This window comes from Ruditapes philippinarum, unplaced genomic scaffold (genome assembly GCF_026571515.1).
Source record: "Ruditapes philippinarum isolate M1 unplaced genomic scaffold, ASM2657151v2 ctg367_1_1_1_1, whole genome shotgun sequence".
Lineage (NCBI taxonomy): Eukaryota > Metazoa > Mollusca > Bivalvia > Venerida > Veneridae > Ruditapes > Ruditapes philippinarum.
In genome coordinates this window covers 336,145-360,029 of record NW_026862689.1, presented here as the reverse complement: position 1 = coordinate 360,029, position 23,885 = coordinate 336,145, and the positions used below count along the sequence as shown (strand labels likewise).

The window sequence follows — 23,885 nt, the reverse complement described above, 5'->3', positions numbered from 1 at the left end:
CATTGAAAGGTTGACAAAAAAGTAAAAAGAAAATTAATTTTGGTTGAATTATTAAAATTTAAAAGGGGCGTAAAATACTTTTAAAAATTTGATGTAATTTGCCTTTGGACTTTCAATTTTAGAATCTGAAAAAGGAAATAACTTTGAATCCTTTCCTAATAAATTTGAGAAAAAAGAAGTAAAAAGATATAGTGGTTTCATAAATGGTACCTTTTTTAAAATGAGGGTTCCAAGGGTTTTAAAGCCCCGTGACCAAACTTTTTATGGTGTCAGAAAAGAAAACAGTTTTTCGGGTTATTTTCATCCCTATCCTTTTTTTATTTTTAACATCTTGTAGGTCCTCTTTTAAGGGTTCCAATTTCCTCCATCTACCCAAATAAACAAATCCTTAAACCGTGTTTCTTTAAATTTTCCCAAATTTAAATACTATTTTTTTAATAGTTTTAACCCATTCAGTTTTTAACTTTTGGGCCCAAATTTACTAGAATAAAAAAATTTTTAGGCAAAAATTTTAAGGGGATTATTAATTTTTTAATTTATCAAACTTACATCGAAAATTTAAAGCCCTCCCAAAATTTCCCTGCCATGTCGGTTTTACGGAAAAACCCCTTTGGGGTAGAATTTAAAATTGCCCGGGCCCAATTTAACCGCCCTTTCCTTTTCCCATGCTTGGCCCCCTTTCAAACTATTTAATTTTAAAAAAAAGAAAAAAAATTTTAAAAAATTTTCCAAATTTTTATGAAAAAGAAAACTAAAAACGTGATTTTAAAAAAGCTTTAAACCAAAGTTTATAATTAATTTCATCTTCGAAAAATTCAATTAAATGAAAAGATTACTATTTTCACTTAATTTAAAACTCAATTCGAAACTTTTAAATTTTAAAAATGATAAGATTACAAATGTAAAACTAACATGTATTTTTAAATTAAAAAACTTTAACTATTAAAAAATAGTCCCTTTTCCGGGATTTTCCGTTCTAAGGCATAACCCCAAAGTTACCAAAAAATAGGTGGGGTCCCTAGATTTCGGGGGCCCTTCTTTTTAAATTTTTCCTTTTTTGGAAAGGGTCCAGGTACAATTTTATTTTCAATGACTCCAAAAAATTATAATCCCATGAAATTTGAATTGTTTAAAAATTTAAAATTTTAAACAAAGGTAGATAGAATGTAATGCCTGTCGAATGAGAAAAACCCAAAGAGCAAAAAATACCAAAAAAAAAAAATTTCCCCAAAAAAAAATAGATGAAAAAATTTTTGGGCAACTGCTTTTCCCTGTTTTTTATGAAATTGTTTTCTAAAAAAACCAGGGGTTTTAAAAGGGCTTTTTTCTCCAATAAAAATGGGTTAAATTTTTAATTTAATTTTTCGAAATAGCCCAACAAATTTTTTTAACTCAAACGAAAAAAACTGAAATTTATACTTTTTTTTAAAAACATACTTTTTATTTTATTGTTTGATTAAAATAAATTATTAATTTGCTGATTGATCTGGGTTAACCGAGGGATGTTTTTGTTGCAACTTTTAAAAATTTAATTGGGTGACACATTTGGCCCCATGGCATTTCTAAAAACTAAACCGGTGCCAAAAAAAGGGAAAAGCCCTCTTTAAACCCAAAAGACCTTTTCCCCACCCAGCCGTCCCGGGTGTTCCCCTTTCCCCCACCTTAAATAAAAGAAATTTTTAAAAAATATAAAAAGCCCAAACAACGGAATTTATAATATCCATGCTTTTATAAAAAATTTTTATATGATATCATGGGGAGATACTTTTTCCATAAAAAAATTTTTTCATTTTTTTGGGAATCCCCCAATAAAATAACTTTTTAAAAGAAAACCATTTGTACCTGAAAAACCAATAAAACCCTCCCAAATTGAAAACAAAAAAAAAAAAAGAACAAACCCCATTTTCGTCTGGACCTCTCTTTATGGAAGTCACACTGCTTCTTTTTTGTAAATGTTACATAAAAACGGTTTCCCCCGCCCCTTTTTGGCATCCCCCTGAAAAAGGAAAAATTTTTTTCGAAAAGTTTTTAACTTCAGCTGTTGAATTTCGTTTTAATTTTGGGAAAAACAGTGGTTTTGCAGCTCTCGTGAAAACCCAACCCCCTAAAAAAAATTTAGGCACGTAAATAAAAAAAAACATTCTTGCAAAAAAATGTAAAAAAATTTTAAATCTTTGTTATTTAAATATATTTTTAAAAAAAAAAGTCGACTCAAAGGAAATATAACTTTTAAAGATGATGTCCCTTTTTAACAAAGGCCCCCAAATTTAGTTTTTTTATCCCTTTTAAAAACGGAAAGTTAGTAATGATATGTAAATTCCAGATACCTATTTCATGGTATGTTGAAAACTTATGTGAAAATGTTATTTTCTACTGTGATTGCAAAGCCCTGTACCAACGGTCTTTGCTTTTTTTGCTTTCATCAATATGGGGACGTGTTAGAAATTGATAATAGCGTTACCAAAAAAGTTGATTTCTTTCTTTGTTTTTTTTTGTTTGTTTTTCCTTTTAAAAAGGGAAATGTGTAAATTGGTTTTAATTTTCATTCCATCGGGATGCCTATTAAACTTTTGTACCCAAATTGTTAATGCAAATAAAAATCGTATTGTTTTATGTCATTTTTTGTCATTTCATTTGGGGTTTTTTTTTTTTTCTTGTTTTTTTTTTTCAGACTGTAACTTACTTTGCCTGGTTTAATTAGTTTGTTTCTTTTTGATTATACAAACGTATCAGGTTTTTGCAAAGTCAAAGTATAAAAAGAAATTTAAAACAATAACACGCAAGTTTTGATTAACCCATAGTTTTATGCTACAACAATAAAAAAAAAAACAGGGTTTATGTAAAAAGTATAAAACTAAAGTACAAGTATACGAGTATTTATAGAACATATCATTTTACTAAACATAATTACTGTCGTACCTATAAATCTTTTTTTTTTCTTTTTTTGACCTCATCAGTTTTTCTACCAAACTTAATTGATCATAATTTTATGTCAAGAAAAAATATTTCTTTTATGCCCATTTAACCATTTTGCAATGCTATAGAACTAGGGATAGTATTAATAAACGAAGTTCTAAATTAAAAATCAATACCATTACATGATTCTACATGCTGGGAATCCACAATTTAATTCAAACTGAAACGTCGTAATTATGTTTAAAAATAAAAGTATCTGTTTTCGAAAATACATAATGCATACCCGTGTGACATTTTTCAAAAACTAGGACATGATGTTACAAGTTATTGTCAAATAGATAAACTATTATTTAGTACATATCATGGTTTAGGTTTAAACTACCACTGTTTTTTCTTTATATAATTGAATCAATAGCTGACGATGTTTTATTATTTTTTTTTATTTATTTGAAACATAAGGATACATGGGAAGACATGAACAATTTGTTAGCTGTCTCTTGGTTTAAAATAATTAAGTATACCAGCCATTATAAAACGTTTTAATTTGGCACACGTTGTATCTCTCGTAATTGATATTTAATTGTAATTGGAAAGCTCGGATGAAAAAGGTTTATCATATTGTTGTTCCTGGTTTATAATGGCGCTCATTTGTTTTTACGATAAGCTATTTTATTATGTGTATTATAAACCATATACATGAATACAGAGTTTATGTTCTAATTGCATTTTTGTCAATAGAAAGAAAATTATTATGTTGTAACCTTCGGTAAACCCAAAGTGATCGCCATACAGTTTAACCACGCCCTCGTTTCCGTTGGGGTCAGGCCTGGGGTAGTCTAACTTCCTCATGTATGCTTCTGATAATATGTGGCGCGAAAAACCTCCTGTATTGCTTCCGCTGAAATTTTTAATAAAAATAGTTCGCATTTACATTGTGTAGAAAAAATTTTTTTTAATATTTGAATTCAGTTCGTCTCTTTCGTAGAATTTACAGTCAATCAAAGTTTTAACTTTATATAACTTATGGTTTCAAAACCATATTTATTCAAACATAATTGCCATAATTATAACATGTGAACATATGAGATATGACACAAAATGGCGCAGATAAAGATGAAACGAAAATGTGAAAGAAATTATAGTTACTTCGCCCCAAGTTTTAAATCTAGGAATGTGAAAATCAAAATGCAATTGTACTTCAATAGTGTCAACATAAACGTATTTCAGAATTGCATGTGTTAAAAGTTGCATATAAAATCATAAGCAAAATTAAAACAAACTGAACTATTAACCCGGATTAAAACCAAAGTAAAACCATATTGAGAAGAAAGGAAAGAAAATTAGTGAACCGATAATGGGAGCATTAGGAACGAACTTAGATTACTATCATATACATGCAAATGTTTTTTGATATAGTGCTACAATATAGAATATAAATTACGCGCTAAAGCTAAGCTTGTATTTTTAACTGCCTTAAAGGTTGATACCAATGACGCTACCAATAAAATCGCAAGGGTAAAAGTAAGATACCCACAAAAATTACTGTTAAAATATTAATGTCATTTATTAATTATTTTTCATTTATTTTATTTTTATTCTTTCTTTTTTTCGTCTTTTCTCGAAAATAGTCTTCCGCGGCTTATTTTGTTTTAAAATAGTTCATAATTAAAACGGCTTCTTCGTCAATTTCTTTCTTACATATTGAATCATTTTCCAGTGTATATATGATATAAATGTAGTACATTAATTAAATTATCAAAGTAATTCTGATTAAAAGAGTTTATAAATTACCTGTTGCCATAATTGTCCTGGGTTTGTCAGAATTTTTCTTGCCAGTGGGCGATTTCGACCCATAGCAAACGTCTCTTTATACCTTTCCCTAAAAGCATGAAATTACCGGCATGGTTCTTAATTAAGATTCCCATGTCATTATTTTTTCGAAATCTAATAGGTAAATTTCATAAAATGTGTAATTTAAAGGTAAAAAAGGGCTTGTTTCATTATGTTAAAAAAACTTTTTAGACTGTAGTAGTACATTTGTACATGTTTCTATTTCCCTTCGATGAAAATACATGTAGTTTCTATAAGTAGGTCTTTATACGTTCTTCTGAAGCTTTTTCAGTTTCGTTTTTAATGGTTTATGACTGTTTTAGAAATAAAAAATGTAGCCATTAACAGGGCCATTTTTCGCTTCTGTTGCTTTTAAGCAAAGTTATATACATCGTCGGATACCCACGGCCGAACCATTAACATTCGATTGCATGTTATGTGACATGTTTATCAATCGTGGGTATCAGACGATGAGTTATTTAGAGTTAGTATTGTATATGGAAGTCAAAATACTAATTTGTTTACATTTTGTTATTTTTAGGACAAAAAAAATACATTCAATTTTATATTCACTACTTCTTTCCACATGTGCTAACAATGTAGTATGCTCTAAACCCGTTATTTAAACATTATAAAACTCATGTCTGCCCTGTCCAAAGAAGGAAAAACTTACTATCAAGTGCCTCAAAAATAATATAAAGTACTGAACTCCGATTCTGGAAACTTCTCTACTTTCCTTATTGTGCTTGCCTAAGGGAAAACTTATAATGCTTGGATACAAAAAAAAGTTTTTAAAACGAACTAGATATGGTAAGACCGTGACGTACGGATGACTAAAGTAGATAGGTGGAAATTCTCACCATGTTGTACTGAAAATTTACAAGACCACTTTGCCTGGTGATATGCCCAAATAGCGTTATACAATGTATGTACTATATAGTTTTATGTAAAGATGTATTCTTGTTCATTTGGAAGTCAAATAGAGCATTTTTTTTTTATTTGTGTGGCGAATGCCCGAGTGGTTAACAATCGGACTAGTAATCTAAGGATTGCTGGTCATGTGGATTCATACGCCGTCAGGGGCAAGACGTTGTTAACTTGAGCAAGAAATTTTATACTCATTGTACTGGTTAGTTCCAGGAACGGATTCGAGTGTTTCAATAAGCACAGCTTCCAACACAATCTAACTAAAATAAATTCGTATAAACTAAACTAAATCATTTACACAATGTATTTGTATAGTATTTTAGTTGAAGGCTGCGGTTTACATTTGAAATTTGTTTGTTTATTTTCATATAAAACAATATATGTTAGCAACATATATCCAGGCTACAGTAGAAGGTTTGTTTGTGTGTTGATTTAGTTACCGTATTAGTTTATGTAATAGAAAATGTTTATTTTAAAATCGCATTAAACTTAAAACAAAAGCGGTTGGCCCGCTTGTTATTGGAATATAATAGTTTCGTAATAATATTTTGAGATACAGGATTCCAAAGTATTGTAAAATGTTGTCCAATAGAATTATAGAGCATATCTACGTAAAACTTTCGGAAATTAGATCTGATTTCATCTGATAATCAACAATAATTTTGGGATACCAAAATAGAACAATCTTTGAGGCTATCTGCAAAAAATCGCAGTCTCATAATGAGGTTAAAAATTATTTGGTTATAAAAATAGTTTTTAACAGTTTTCTTTTCTTTCGAAAAAACAATATTTCGTATTATAAAGTATTTACCGTAGACAGTATATCATTTTAATTTTAGCTTCTTTTTTCTTCTTAAATAACATATAGTCTTCTTTACATAATACATTAGATATAAACCTTTTAAAGTTTTGCTTCAAAATCGTATCAGTTTTATATGACGAAGAACAAAGTTTTTTATTTTATTTTTATATAAAATATGAACTTATAGAACCTATAAATAGAATATGAAATATTATTACATGAACTATATAAGATTGATACCGTACAATGATCTGATGATATTTAAGGATGTACGGACGGACGGACGTACTACTACATCTTGTACATATATATCGTCAGTACATGTATATTCAACTTCCGTTTTCTGATTTTATTCATAAAACATAAACATATTAATGTAATTGCATTTAGCAGTTTATGCTCAGTTTATCATTTATATCAGTCGACTATACAAGAAACATGCAGATTCTAAGTGACAAAAACACAAGTTCTTTTTGTCTCCCATTTGCGTTAAAAAAACACCAATTAATGTCTGATATGTTTTAAGAACATGTATCCACCAGTCACTTCGCAGACCCATATTAACTAACAAAGTCTGAAACATATATGTGAGAATATCAACTTTTATTTAATTACTCTGGGTTATCAGATACGTGTTGATAAATTTCACGTTCCAGACGTACTTTTGACACATTTTTCAAAAAATATATATATCATTGCGCACCATAATCTCGACACGATCTGTCATCATGCACTGGACCATTTTTTTTTTTAGAAAATGCACCTAATTTTCCCTTTTTTAAAAAAGGAAAGAAAATGGCACGATAGTGCTACTTTGTAATTAAAAAACATGGTATATAACATTATTGATTCACATCTGCTTGGCTTATTCATTAAAATCCATTTAGGAAAATCTATTTGTAATATTGAAGAACTATAACAAAAGAATGATACCATAGCAAAATTGATCTGTTCAGTGGAAAAATAAAATCATATATTGTCATAATACCGTTCAATATTTATTTTTTAGAAAAATACGAAAACAAACAAAAAAAGCAGTAATTATTATCACCAAACCAGCTGCGACAGTGTGTACTGCTGCACATGACCAGCTCGGATACGCCTTGTTGATGAGATCTAATATGTACTCCTCGTATTATGGTTGGTGGCTTATTGTGAATGTTATTTGGAAGCCTGCAGTTAGATACATATATGCGCATATACGAGTAGTTTCCAAATAAACTGTAACGCTATCTGTAATATTGTATCCGATTAAATTACGTTGGGAAGAATGGCAAGAGGTCAAAACACACATTCTCATTGAATTCATTCAAGATTTTACATTTTATAAGTACAAATATAACTATAGCTAAGCTGCTCAGTATGTTCATTGTCAAGCATATAAATGCATCAAGTAGATTGATTAATTAATGTGAATCCTTTTATTGCAACGTGATATTTAAGTATAAACTTTTCTTTCTCATCATTCTTAGGATACGTAATAAATTTCTTCAATTTGACGCCGTACATGCTCCATTTCAAAATGACTATATTTCATAATTAAACCAGAGATCGAAAATACAATGCCGATCATATCTTTAATGCTTCTGCTATTTTGAATGTAAAACAATGGCATTGCTTTGTCTTGTGAATATAAAGAAACGTTTATATTAGGCATATATTGCTTTCAGGTAGAATAAGTTAATGCGCCTACTGCAGTATATCTTTTTTATGAGTTTATAGACAATATTCTGTAGTTTTCATAAGTCTATTTTCAATGATGCTTGCTCCCATTAGATGTATGTTTAAGCGTATTTGATGTTTCTTACTAAAAAAGCATCTTGCTGACATCAGCACAGTGTGCACATGTCTCTCGGTCCCAGCACATGCCCGTGCACGAATCCTTGTGTGACAGCGGGGCGTCCACGTTTTACATGTTTTAAAATATCGTCTGTATTTACGGATTGAATGCGTCATTTTAATTACTTTTTAATCATGATACAATATAAGTTTTATGTATTTGCGGAAAGAATGAGACTGTCTAAGACACAAACCCCTCCGGGGTCTAAACCGGGATATTGCCAAAATATCTGGTAAAGGAATTATTTTGGAAATATAGAGGATATTCAAATTTTTCTATATTTTTTTTTTTCATCAATATTTCATTTTAGAAGTATATAATAAACACGTATTTTTACCAAACTTATTTTTCTTATTGCGCATGGCGCCTCAATTCATAAGGTATGGTGTCGGTTTAGTATCAAGCGGTGTGACGACATAATTTACACGTGAACAGGTAAACATAGAAAAACATCCCTGTTATTATCTTCTTAAACGTATTATCTATGTCCATATTTATCTCTGAATAAACCAGACACATAAACCATAACAGCGTCTGTCTTTATAAAACGTAATCGTAGGTTTATTGCGTGATGAAATAAGGATTTAATGTATAGATATTTCGTACGTCAATATTGTCCCGAACCTTTCTAAATATACCTCGTTAAAGGCAAATAATATGCAATGTAATGTTACAGGGGCTTGTTTTGGGTAGTGGATGTAAGAAAGTAGTACATTATTTGGATTTATTTTTATACTGTTTAACTGTTACATGGAATATGGAAGCCCATAAGTGCCATTTTGTCTTAGGACTTTTTTCTTATGACTACTGGTCGGGGACCATCAACCGGACACTTTTTGAACATTTTTACGTACAGATTTTCAAAATCTTTTAATCTAGAGACCTTAAAAATTGGCCCCACAGTTCAGTTAGGTTTTTCCTCTAACAAAACAAACTAGTTTGTTTAATCTGAATCGTATTGACACTTACACCCTTGAGGCTCGACAAGGGGGGTATAAAAAATTCCCCCTAAATTTCACGTTACAGTACCATTGCCCGGACAAAAATAGTCTGACATGATTTTTCAGATAAAAGTTTGGGGGTTTTTTGTTTTTTGATCTCTAACATGTTTAAACCCCAATATTTCCCCCAAACCAAAATCCCTAAGTTTGGATTTTCCCCCTTTGTTTACCCGGGAAATGACTATAACCCTGATAAAAATGAGGTAAAGGCATTGCTTTCTTAAACCCCCAAAATTTAAAAGGGTCAAAAATTTTTGAAAATAAAAATTTAAAATTTTTACCTTTTAAAGGGGGTTAAAAAAATTTTTTATTTAAATTTTTAGAAGAAACATCCCATTTATTGTTGATAAAAAAGTGACCGACAACAAAATGAAAAAAAAAAAAAACTAAAATTTGAGCATTTTGGGGGCCGCCCGGGGTTTGGGGGTTTTGCCCGGGTTTTGGTGGCCCCCAACCCAGTTTAATGCCCTTATGTATTTTTGGATTTGTTTTTAATGTATTATGCCCTTGAAAAAAAAAGGGAAAAAGGGGGGAAAATTTTTCACCCAATCCCCCTTTAGGGCCCCTTTGGGGGAAAACCCTGAAATGAAAGAAAAAAACGATTTGGAAAAGTTTTAAAAATTTAAAAATATGAACTGACAAGTACTGTAATTTCTCCAAACTTTTTAATAATTATTCTCCCATACAAGGTTAGGTTTCGGGATATAATGGGCCATCAACAGAATGAAAAAATTTAGGTCACAGGGCCCAAAAACATCGTATTAACTGTTAAAGTTTTAAGTATCAAAATATTTACAAGACTGACACATTTTTAAAACATGTGTGAAACTTTATTTTTTGTATAAAATATAAAATTAAATTTCTCCTTTCAGGTAAAATGCGAAGTAGTAAACAAATGCGAGTTAGTAAACGTATTCATGCCCACTAGACCTTCAGAAACATAGCAGGCCACTAAGAAAGAAAAAAGACCCATGAAAACCCATTGAACCTAAGATTAACTTTATGGAGATCCATTGATGGTAAACATATTGGACATTCCCATCTGCTCTACCTGTACACTCTCTTTACAAAGGAAAATCCCAAGAAATTGATTTATGATTTTTTAGAAAAAAGTAAAAAGGAAAAATGGGGGCCAATGATATTTTTTAAATAAAAAATTGAAAGATTTCCCAGAAAAGAAAACCCCAAAAAGTAACAAAAAAGGGACGGGTTTTGGAAAGATTTAAATTTTTAAAAAGATTTACAAAAATTTAAATTTTGTTTTTTGGACTTTGAAAATTTTTAGTATATAGGATTAACTTAAAAACTATTGCAATTTCTCCATGCATCTGTTTCATTTTTCCGTTCTTTTCCAAAACTTTTAAGGCGGGGGCCATAACAACTTGAAACTCTTATTTTTTTGGGTTTGACTCTATTGAGTTATCCCCCTTTTTAAAACTTTTTTTTTAATTTTAAATTTTCATTACTTGTTTTAGGTGCAATTTGTTTTAAGGGCACCCCAAAAGCCCTTACTTATCAACCCCCCCCCGCTTATACCCAACCCAGCCCCGGAGGTTTTGTTGGCGAGCCCTAGGGTTTTCCGTGATTGTTGTAAAAAATTTTAAAGGCCTTAAATAAAACTCCGTTTTGTTTAATTTTTTTTCCTCCTTAACCCCAAACTTTTAATGTTTTTCAAAAAAAAAAAAAAAACCCCCTAAAAACACTAAAAACATGATGTTTGAAAAATTTAAATGCCATTGACATTTTTTTACGGGAAAGTGTTTTTAAAATTAAAATTTTTTGTCTGACATCTTAAAAGTAGAATAAGGGGCTTATATGTATACTTTACTCTGTTTTCCAGATTTTCCCCATGTAAAATATGTTGCGTTCCATGGGTTTTTGGGTTTTTGTCTTTGGATACAACAGGTTAACTTTGTATCGGGGAGTGACACCTTCAAAACATACCAGACACATCTTACAGCAGGAGAGTACACGACTTGAATTAGTTGAAACACTACTTTTACTGTGGGTTTTCATATTCGGAAATTATTCTTTTGTTGTTTGTTTATAAATAACATTAAAAATATCCCGTTGCCAACAGCTTAATAGAGTAACTTAAATGTAACAACTTACGCACGGGTCGAACTGGATACACACCAGACTCACATTGTTCTTATTATATTTCCAAGGAAATTTGAGACAAGAGGTCAGATGCATTGGTTATCCCGTTCGATGTGAAAAAACGTTGACCACATGACAACATAAATTAAGAGCTTCCCCTAGAAATAAAAAGTTCTTTCAAATTTATGAAAACTATTGATCCGACGGAATTAATTTTCGGCGCCAAGCCCACAGAATTAAAAGAAAAAAGAACGCAAGTACAGAATTTAAAGGGGCCAAATTATGTTATGGCACGTAGACGGTTACGATAAACTGAAACCATTTATGGCCCTTTTGTATAACACCGGTGCTATTGATGGTTACAGTAGAAGGATTAACTTTGGCTAGAAGTGTCACAAAGTAACAACAACCCCTGCAGTCGATCGCATGTATTATCTTGAAGCGCTGAAGACGCTTCGGGTTGTTCCCCGAATTCTTCGTTGTGATAACGGGAACGGAAAATTCAACTCTGTCTTTGCTCCCAACCCCGTTCTTCCGGCTACCAATGATACCAGATAGTATATCGGGACTTAGAAGTTTTATAATAACCGGAAAAAGCGTTTCAAATCAAACGAATAGAAGGCCTGATTGGGGAAAACCTATGAGACGCCAAGGAATTCTAATGCGTGGGATTTCCTTTTCAAAGAATTTAAAAGACCCAATCCAAGAGTATGATGAAATTAAATCCTTTACATGTTGAATTCTTGAAATTCTCTTTTATGCACTTGATTCCCAGACCGAGCTTGACCAGAATAGCCGTTAATTGGAACTTAATTCCATACATAAACAGGAGAAATTCTGAGGTACCAAATGGAAAAACCCGATTTAATGTACTTCGTTCCGGAATTGTTTGGCGGACACCAATTATGGAAAGATTGTAGATTCAAAATGATGTTGGATGCTTGTTGGGAAATGTACGGCTTACGTTTAGGACAAAACATGCATTAAAGAATTTCAAGATTTGGTAAAATTACTAAAGCCTGACATCCGGCATTCCCATGGATGTACATGATGCTCCTAGAACTATTACAGGGAAACTACTGGAACTTATTGATGAAAGCCATTGAATAATTTCTCTCATATGGTGCTCTGAATAAAAATTCTCTTCAAGTATCCCGATATTTAATAAAATTCCCCTTTTGGAAACCCTTTGCCCAAACCCAATTTTTTGCCAAAAAGGGTTTTTTTTTTAATCAAAACCCCCCTTTAAAACCCAAAACCCGTACTGGTGTCATATGAAAAAAAACATGGAATGGCTCGAGTTTGGATTGAACCCAAGTCCCTTAAGGTTGAGGGGCAACACATTAACCGAGGCAAAACCCCTCCCTTTTTCCCCCTTTTTTAAAAAAAAATGGATTTTAGTACGAAACGCAAAAGTTGTGTAAGGGTTGTTCCCCCCCGCAAAAAGGGTTTATATGGGGTTAAAATTTAAAAGGGGTATGTAAAAATCATTTAAAGTAGAGCAATTTATTATATCTTACAAAACTTAAAATTTATTTCCCAAATTTAAATTTAATTTTTGAAAAAGAAGGGGAAAAAAAAATCTTTTTCAAAAATAGTATCGATGTTAAAATTTTTAATTGCTTTTTCATAGTGGGTTTGTAAATTTTTTGGCCCATCTCACTTTTAAATTATGGGCCTTTTAACCCCGAATCTTTTTTCTTATTTTAAGGGAAATTCCCAAAGGAAAATTAAAAGTAATACCAAAAAAAGAAAAAGAAAACCCAAACCCATTTCCCTCTGATAGCTATCCCGATACAAGGGGGCTAAACTAGTTGCATGGTTGTTCCCCCAAAAAAGGGTTTTTCTGAGATGCCCCCCAATGTAACTTCCCAAAAATGCAGGGTTTTACAGGGAAAATGTCTTATAGTTAAATTTTTATATTTTTATATTATAAAATGGGATATAATTGGGCTATTTTTAAAGATTTAAAATTCATAACAAAAATAAGAATTTGTAATGTAAAAATTAAAAATTTAAAAAAATATATCTATTCTGTTTCCCTTTTTTAAGTTTTTCCATAGGGAACTTAAAATTTCAAACAACCCTTCAAAACTTCACTGGTGGATAATCAAAACATGAATATTTTTTACTAACACCCAAATCCATTTTTAATCCCCTGTAAACCTATGTCCCATTTTGTTTTATTTCCTTGCTTAGGTTTAAAGACCTGACCACTTTCAAAAAATATTGTTTTAAAGGAAAAGATCGCTCGCTTATATGAAATATAATCTGATAAAACAAATTTTAAATGGTTTTTAACGAAATATATTGACCACAATTATTTAAGTCTTTAAGTAAGAAAAAGAATAAACAAAAGTGTTAACTTAAAACCAACTTTCTTTTCGGCATACAAACTTTTAAATTTTTGAAATCAGTCAAAGTTTTACTAAGATTTTTAAACCCAAATTTGCAAAATACTTATATCAAAGAAACAGAAATAATTATAGTTTTTGAAAACAGCCTTATACAAAACAAGAACTATTTCTAAAAAGTTTGATTATTACCCCCACAAGACTGCTTCGGAAATGATAGAGTTATTAGTAATAGAATACCTTTTAAAAAATTGAAATTGAGTTTATTGGTTGGGGCAATTTAAAGAATAGTTGTAGGTTCTTGTTTATTTTCAAGTTCCAAATTTCAATGTGGTTTAACAGTTGATGAAAGTGTTTATTGAATTACCCTGTAATAAGTTCCAGAAAAGTTACGGCCTCCTTGAGCACTGCACTTCATCTCATTTTGCGCTTGACCATTGTATGGGAATTGCATTAAATTCTAAACCCATTAAATTTCAAAAGTTAATGCATCGGAAAAAAAGGAAAAGGGAATAAAAGGGCCCCCCAATAACTCTTTTTTTGGAATTTCGAACCCGTAACTTTTTTAAAGTTATCTCCGGACAAAGGAAAGATATTAAAGGGCAAAAGCCTCTGTAATTTTGTCAAAAATGGAGTTATGATTCTTGTGTCCTTGCACTTCCCCTTTATTGTGCTTGACGATTGTATGAAAATTGTATTGAATTGATTGGTTGACTGCTATATATCCCCCTAACTTTCGTTTCGGGGGGATAAAAAGTTTTATTTTTAATGTAATATTAAACCACTTTTGACGTCACTCTCAAATATAATATCAAAACAATAATATTTCAGTTCCATTATATCAACTTTTACTTATTTGGCTACACCCGTTCCGATATCCCCTTAGTTTATTATGCCCCCGCAGGCATCTGCCCGATGTGTTGCAGTATAGCCGAATTTCACCTGTGTGTGGCGTGTGTGTGTGTGTTTGTTTGTTTGTTGTTTGTGTGTGTGTGTGTTTTTATAATAGATTATATAGTGAAACTTAAAAAATCTTCCTTGTTGAAAAACCACTTGTCCAATTTCAACCTAACTTGGCAGGATTGATCCTTGGGTGAAAAGGGCTTCCAAAAGGGTTGCTTCAAAGAATTTTATTCCATGCAAAAATCTGGTTGCCATGGCAACCAAAAGGAATTATAAGAATAAATTTAGAAAAATCTTCTTGTTAAAGGACCCCAAAAGGCCTAGAGCTTTAGATATTTTGCATAAGGCATTGTATGAGTAGACCTCTACCAAGATTGTTCAAAAATTAATAGCCCTGGGGTTCAAAATCGCGCCCCGCCCCGGGTCATTGATTTTCACTATATGTACAATTTAGTAAAAACTTAAAAATACCCTTTTTGTAAAGACCCCAAAAGGCTAGAGCTCCCCCTAGATATTTTGCATAAGGTCATTGTCTGATAGACCTCTTACAGATGTTCAAATTACAATAGCCCTTTGGGCAAAATCGGCCCAGCCCGGGGGTCATTGATTTCCCTCCATATTTACATAGTAAAAACTTATAGTTTAAAAACTTATATTAAAACCTTTTTAAAAACCATTATCTTCCTAAGCAAATTTGACAAAAATGCTAAAGAGGTTAGATAAACCCCTTTGCCCATGAAACATTGTGAAGTGAAACCTCTAGCCAAGGAAATGTTCAAATAAATAGCCCTGGGGTCATTGATTTTCAATATATACATATAGAAAAAATTCAAAAAAAAATTCTTATTGTCTGAAGGTACAAGGCTTAGAGCTTTAATAAATTTGTTAAATGATATCATTTATAGGTTAACTCAACCAAAGTTGTTCAAATTTTGCCTCCAGTGTCAAAATTAAAAAAGTGAACTTTTGATATCAGCGGACCTAGATTTTGACAAAGTGTATTACATGTTTCCTTTGATGCAGTCATGAAATTTTTAGGCTGTGTGAAATATGACCTTCACACCAAATTCACTAGACTCAAGTGCATTGAAATATTCCTACTCTGATCTTTTATTGAGGTAATAGTAGATTTAACCACTAATCTGATAATAAGAGTTAGATATGCATTATGACAATCTTCAATTGTATAGAAACAAAAAAAATCTGTTCCTACACTACTATTTAGTGTTGTATTAATGCGGTGGCATAGCATTTTTCTCAAATGCAATCTTGTTTACTAAACTCTGTTGGTAATTAAGTCGCTACTGGTCTGCTATCAGGATCATAGTTCAGCCCCTTGGTTACAATGTCTACTATTCTGCTACAAATACAGTCCATTTGTACAAGTTTTGTAATGGCATGTGGGACTTCTTTTTGACTCATAAATACTTTAATTGTTTCAACAGCTGATCTTTCATTTTCTTCTTCATCTTCCTCTTTTGTAAACCCCACATTGGACATTCACTGAAAATTCTGCAAAGTGCCTGCCCATTCCCCAAACATCAGATTTTGTTGATGCAGGTCTATTACCAAGCAAAAATTTTTTGGTGCTTGAAAGATAAGGTACCTGGTTGCCATACCTGGTGCATAGGTGGTAGCAGAACTATTATTGTTAAACAATTTTGAAATCCCCAAAGTCACATAATTTCACTACTTCTAAAGATTTCTGATACAATGATGTTCTCTGGCTTTAAGTCTCGATGTAATAAATAATAGGAAAACTGTTGTGCAAGTAAAAGCAACAGCCTGGGGTAATCTTTTCAAAGCAACGGCCCTTTTTAGCTCGACTTTCGATAAGAAAGTACTGAGAGGAAAAACACGCCGATAGACTTCAAAGTATGTTTGCAAATTACATTTTTTTCCCCTTTTGGGGGCATGAAAAATTTTTGGGAAGTTTAAACTTTCTTCGTTATATTTTTAACGGTTACTACCTTTATCTAAATAATTTCTCACGTATCTTTTTTTTCCATCTGGAAAAAAAAACAAAAGTGCAAAATTTTTATAACTGTCTGAACTTTTTGCTCTTCTTTTTTTTTTTAAAATTGGGAAAAATTTTTGCCCCCGCCTCCCCCCGTGCGGAAATTTTGTTTTAAACTTCCCCCCCGATTTTCTTTGAAGCCACCCCCAAGGGGGCAACTTTAAATGGCATGTCTACCATCCCTTTTCTGTTTCTGAAAAAAAGAAAAAAATAAGCATCAAAGAGAAATTTTATTAAAAATTACCCCAAAAAGGGAAAATAGTTTTATTTTAAAAATTTTGATAATTTTTTAAAACCACCCATAACTGAATCTCATAGAAAACTTAAAATGTATACGTCCATTTAATAAAATTTAATAAATATATGTGTCCACTTCACATGAAAAACTTGGCTGTGTATTTCTTTTTAAAAAAAGTACATTATTTTTAAACGCAATGGTCGTATTCAATTGGCATTCGTTTAAATTAATCTAGGTTTTGACAAAATTTCAAAACACAGTTACCAGATCTAAAAATTTTAACCAAGTGATCTAGGTATTTAAACCACTCATTTAATGTCCCAATATTGAGAATACCTTATGAACACTTTGAACATGTTTCATGAAAATCACCCAAAAGAAATGTTACCCTGTGTTTTTAAAATACAGTCCGCGAGCAACCAGTGATTCATGATTGACTGTTGTTACCTGATTAAATTGCAAATTTTAAGCGCAATTGTATTGTTCTGTTTAATTTTCAGCTACTTTGTAAGCATGTTACAGTTATTGGGTGTAGCAGGGAGACACAGACATCAAACAGAACGGATGACACACCGCCACCCCGCATGCTGCTTAATTTGATTTGACTTCTTGAAACTTAATTTTTGATTGCACTCGACCAGCTTTCAAATAAAAACATTTATAGAGATGAAACATTCTGTCAATGTATCACAAAGACCAGAACATATTTTGACTTTTGAATTATGTCTTATGTATTTTGACTTTTGTATTTATGGTCTTATGTATTTTGACTTTTTGTCTTATGTATTTTGACTTTGTATTATATCTTATGTATTTTGACTTTTGTATTATGTCTTATGTATTTGACTTTTTGTATTATGTCTTATGTATTTTGACTTTTGTATTTTGTATCATGGCATATGTAATACGGCTTATGTATTGTGTATTACGGGTTAAGAAGTATGCTATATTGATTTATACAGACATGTAAGAAGTAAGAAGTCTCGCAGCTGCTCATCTATTACCCTATCTCCTTGGTGATAATTTTACTTGCGAATACTAAATTTGACTGTTATTTGCATGTCGTTCTGTGTCAAAATAATCATAAATGTTCAAACCCTGTTTTCTTCAACTGAATCTTAGTGTTAATAGAATAGAAAATTTTGCATGTAGGTTATTTACAGTGTTTATTTTTATATAATGTATCAAAAACATTGCACAAATGCTTTTAGAAGAATGAAAAGTCAAACATTTGTAATTTTACATTTTTTCAAGAAAAATCTTTATCGATTTGGTAGAACCATTGCATGTATCAGATCATTCTTTAAGTGATTTTACATTTCCACCTATTGATCATGTTTAGAAAAACACCCAAAGTATTGGCTTCAAAATGTCATATTTTAAATTATAAAAAAAAATCCTTGTTTTCACCATATGATTCCTCAATATCAGATTAAATAATTATCATTTATTGTACTCTTTTGTATTTTCACATATTAATATACTTTTATTAGTAAAGTTTCATTACATAAAACATTCAATTTGGAGAGGAAAAAAGTAATATTTTGAATGATTACATACTACAAGCTGTCTTATTTTTCATATTAATTACATATCATTGCATGTATATATAGTGATATCAAAAAACAACTGATTCAGGTAACTCTCATATTTCATTCCTCCAACAAATATGATAAACAAAATCAACAAGTTAAGGCAGCGGTCAATGAACGCAAAAAAAAAGACAATAGTGTGAAACTTCTTATTTGTTTTATATTTGAATAAGTTATGCTGAATTAATGCAATTGAATCAACCATTTCACTTAACTTGATTTTTTATATTAATTAGGATTATATGGCACGTAATCTGACAAAAGAACAAAGTTGTACATGCACAAAGTATCATAGTAGATGACTTTAAGCATTAAAGATGCATGCCTCCAGATGAGTCAAAATATTTAAAAAAAAACCCTCAAACTTAAGATAAATATGCTAAGATTTTAAGAAAAGTAAAGAGATTCAAGATTTAATTAATGATTCACATGCTGGGATAAATCACTGGTTTTGCATTATGTATCACCATAATTCTCCTTACGCGTAACGAAAGGGCTATATTTGCCAATTTAACCACCTTTGCTAATTTACGTGGATTGTAAGTAGATTATTACTTTGTTTCATAACAATATTTTCCTTTTCATATTATTCATGAGAATTTTCATGAATGTTTGAAGTATGCTGCTTTAAAAGTTAAAGAGTTAATTAAATCCTTTTAATTATTATATATTAAATCATGACTCAGATATAAATGTACATATATGAAGACTGTTTTTTTTAAACTAAAAAATGATTATTTTTGTTGCAAGTTTAAGGCATGGGACATGTTCTTCACACTTCTTTAGGAGGACCTAGAAACTACCAAAGCAAAATTTATTTTGGTAAAAACATCATTATTCAGTATCTAGGAGTTGTACTTATAAATCATAAACCTGTTTCTTGAAAAAAATACTTGTATTTTCCATTGTAAAACAGAGAGTAACGTAACAGACTGAATGTCTCATTTTTTACCTTTTTTTTGGATTTTCCATCATAAAGCTGTTTCTTCTTCTTTTTTTGCCCTGCTATATTTTTAACTAGCTCCTTAATTCGTTTACTTCTCACATTTTCCTGTAGAAGAAATAATGTATATTTCATACAGAATATTGCAAGAATCAAGTTTCACAAATGTATCAAAATGTGTCTGTCTTGCAAGAATCTTGTTACTTAATCTAACAAAGAATATTCATTCATAAATCAGATGACCAATAATGGAAAAAGACCTAGAAAACCAATCAAAACATTTTCCTGGCAAATCTTCATAAATTTTGCGGTGAAAACGTAAATTCTAGAGCGTTAAGATTTAGGGCACTGTAAACTACTTTTTCTCACGAAATGAAATGGTCCATATTAGGAACTCGTCGAGAAATATTTGGGACAAACATCCTGACCATGTTCAACAGAGGCAAAGGAGTGACCATCAGTGTAATAATGTGGATGGACATTTAGAAAACCTTACTAAGCCACTGTTTGAACTGATGTGTTCTAAAAAAAAAAACCCGATATTGAGACAACTTTGCAATTAGAATCGAGGTGAAAAGTAAAACTATAAAAGAGCAAGATGGTTCTAAAATGTACGTCAGTGTTGGTATACTTTTCTGGCCCTTCGCGATCATTGATGCCAGCAGTATTAAGTGTGGATAATGAGTACCGCTCAAGACGGTGCAAGGGGGCGTGAGGGATGTTGCACTTATTCATTATTGGCGTCCGCGCCGAAGCGCGGCGCCTATTGGAATGAAATGAGATTTTGTGAAAGGGCGACAGCAACTTCTCGAGCCTTTTACAGTTGCCAATAATAAAAGCCGATCATTCCGATCGGTATGAGGGTGCTTGATTATTAATAAGTCGCGATATGTACAATGAATGGCGAACTGGAAAATTTCGCAATGCAAACATTTTCAAATTAAATAACCTTTTCCGTCAAGAAATCGCGCTCTTCGGGGTATTTTTGCTTATCATTTTGTAGTACACAGCTGGGTTATTATGGTATGTTATTTCCGAAAAGCTGTTAATAGAATGATGAGTTGATGACCTAAATATTCGCGAAAATCTATTTATAGAGGGATGTACTCCTATTGGTAATTCCCGGTCTCTCCCGGGATTTACTAATGACGGGCGAATAGTACCACACGTTTATTGTCCAGTCTCTCCCGGTTTTGGAGTAGATGTTTGATATCGTTACAGAACAGAACAAATATTTTACAGATAAATAAGCTTTTTTTCAAAATGAATGTTTGTCACTTAGTTTGGTTACAATAATTAATAAACACAGATCAACTCTCGAATTGATTGATTATTATTATACATAAACATACAATTCGAAAAAAAAAACCAACAACACAAATCGCATGTTATATTTTATCTATATGAGATAAAAACAATAAATATGTACAATAATTGAGAAAAAATGTACATTTTTATGGCATTAATATGACACTATCAACTTTAAAACATTTTATTTAATTTGTTATTCGTGTTTAGTAAATATTCCGAGGAATTATTCAAAGTTACAAATCAGATTTTATGAATTATTCAATTGATTGATAATTTAAAAAAAGATAAAGAAAAATACAAATGTACATGTATATGGTTTAAGAATAAACAATATTATATATTGAAAGATTAACCATGATTTACTGACTTTTTCCAGTTAAGTTTTGACTTATAATCGTCGATCATTATGACAATTGAATTCTTAAAATAGTAGTAAACGTAAAAACTCAGTATTAAAATAGCGCATAAAACACACACACAAAAAAAGAAAAGAAAACAATATTCATAAAATCTGTATTTTTTTTTATTAGCTCGACTTTTCTATGAAAAGGGGAGCTATCCTACTCGCCCCGGCGTCGGCGTCGGCGTCACACCTTGGTTAAGTTTTTCGTACCACCCCACTTTATTTCAGAAGTATTACAAGTATGGCTTTGAAACTTACCATACTTGTTCACCATCATAACCTCCATCTACAGACAAGAGTACATAACTCTGTCAAGGTTTTTGACAGAATTATGGCCCTTTTTTGACTTAGAAAGTGTATTGAGCTTGGTTAAGTTTTTTGTACCACCTCACTTTATTTCAAAAACCATTGGAGGTATTGCTTTGAAACTGACCATACTTGTTTACCATCACGACCTTCATCAACAGACAAGAGGACATAACTCTGTCAAGGTTTTTGACAGAATTATGCCCCTTTTTGACTTAGAAAATACATTGAATATGGGTTAAAATCCACTTATTGCCTTAACCCTTTGAGATATTGCTTTGAAACTTTTAATGCTATTTCACATCATTACCCCCATCTGTACGCAAGAGAAGGTAACTCTGTCAAGGATTTGTTTTAAAAATTAAGGCCTTTTATCGACTTAGAGTCTTGGTTAAGTTTTTAGTACCAGTCCACTTTTTGACTGAACTGTTTGAGATATTAATTTGAAAGTTGGAATACTTGTTTACAATCATGATTCCCAAACATGTCCAGGAGAAGGTAATTCTGTTAAGGATTTTATTTGAATTATGGCCCTTTTTTGACTTAGAAACTCAGTTAAAATTTTCATTCTTGTCCACTTGTTGACCTAACCATTTGAGATATTACTTTGGAAGTTGGAGTTCTTATGTGCCATCATGAGACCTATCTGTAAGCAAGAGAAGATAACTCTGTGAAAATGTTTCTTGATTTGTACTTAGAAATTCCTAGTTAAAGTCTTGTGTGCCCTTAACTGTCAAAGTTTTGTTTTATAGGCAAGCACTAAAAAAGTCGAGCGCGCTGTCCTTCTGACAGCTCTTGTTAAAATAGAAATTACATTTATTGAATAATAAACAATTATGCTCAACATGATCAACATGGTAATATAACAAGTGTCATATTGTTACTTAGTGTGAACAGATACCTTAAGAGGGGGTCCTCGCTAATAGCGATAACATAATAAGGGACAATTACACAAGTATGGTGTTGAATATGCGTTACACATATGGATTATGAATGATTGTATACATGTATATCCGTTGCTATTAATAACCACGATCATAAAGAAATAACAAGTAATATTCTAATTTCTAGCATGCCGATCAAAGTTATAAATAATGAACAATGTCTTTCGTCCGTTCATTCAAAAGTGATATACAATTCTGGTAAAACCCAATGAACCATTGAAAAGTTTATAAGAATATCTTGTCATCATATATCTACTAGTTCATCTGCACCTGCTGTTTGGACGCCCTTTGATGCTTTGCATCAATGCTTTTCTTGTCCTTCATGTACAGACTCAATCAAACTGAGTCTGCAATTTTCGCATAATTTTGTTGTGATTAATGCTTCAGGGGGATCACTTTGTTTCCATTTTTTTCTTTTCAGTGATACACATGCCAGTGAAGAGCTTGGAAGTTGAATTTCTTTTATTAACAAAACAATATTTTGAAATTTGGAATAATTTTTATATATCTTAATAATTACATTTTCACACATAAATCATGCTTTGTTGTTTGCTACAAAATTCAAATTCTCCGTAAGTGAGATACCAGGTTATAATAGCCGATTCACTGAGTCACTGAGTGTATGAGATATCTCACAGATGGCGGGAAAATGCAAGGGTTTCCAATACACTTATTCTCCCAAACCTTTCCTTTTTGTAAATATTTACAAAGGTACTTTATGTTTATCTTTCCATAAATCTACTTCAAATGTTATGTTTCTCAAAATCAAAACTGACATTCCTCGCTTTTGTTATCCAATTCAGTTCTAGAGAACAATAATCCTGCTGGTCAGTTTTTTTTAAATTGATTTTGTTATTGTAACTGCTTTAAAAACACTCATTAAAGGCAGTTTTAAATTAAAGTGTAGCATTCTTATAAGTACTCCATTATAACATTTATACATGTCTCATATAAAGTTGTGTTATCAATTGTTATTAGCCTATGACACAGAAAGTGTTACTTCGATATGATTTTGAAATAGATATTGTTATTTTATTCTTGATAAATTATCATTAATAATTCCTTGAATCATTTAGTGGTCTCCTGAATAAACTTGTTACACATGAATAGATTATTCCAAGTGTTGTGACTTATCAGTTCATACCGGGTCAACATTGCATCATTTTATATCTCACCTTACAGTTAATTAGCCAGCAACTTGAAAGATGTAGATAAAAGTGATTTATATTTTCCCTGTTGTTCGCATAGTTTCTATACAGACCATAGTACAGAACAATATATACAAACTGAATTAAAGATAAAACTCTAGAAATTTAAATGATGAATTTATAGATATTTTTGAAATTTTATGTGCTGTAAAAAATTCATTAAGTGAAATATGATCAGACCTATAAATATTCTTTAATGTTATTGCTGTTTCTCAAAATACACATCACCTTACCACACATTACGTGTTAT

General features: G+C 31.2%; 1 protein-coding gene across 2 annotated transcripts in view; it reads left to right on the top strand.

Annotated features, from left to right (window-relative positions):
- The first annotated feature begins 8,647 nt into the window (after positions 1-8,647).
- LOC132719921 (GDP-D-glucose phosphorylase 1-like) overlaps positions 8,648-23,885 on the top strand; it is a 31,219-nt gene continuing 15,981 nt past the window's right edge. For both annotated transcript variants that reach the window (XM_060703880.1, XM_060703879.1), the window contains exon 1: positions 8,648-8,750. The gene's annotated coding sequence lies outside the window, so the exon portion shown is untranslated. The remainder of the gene's footprint in view (positions 8,751-23,885) is intronic.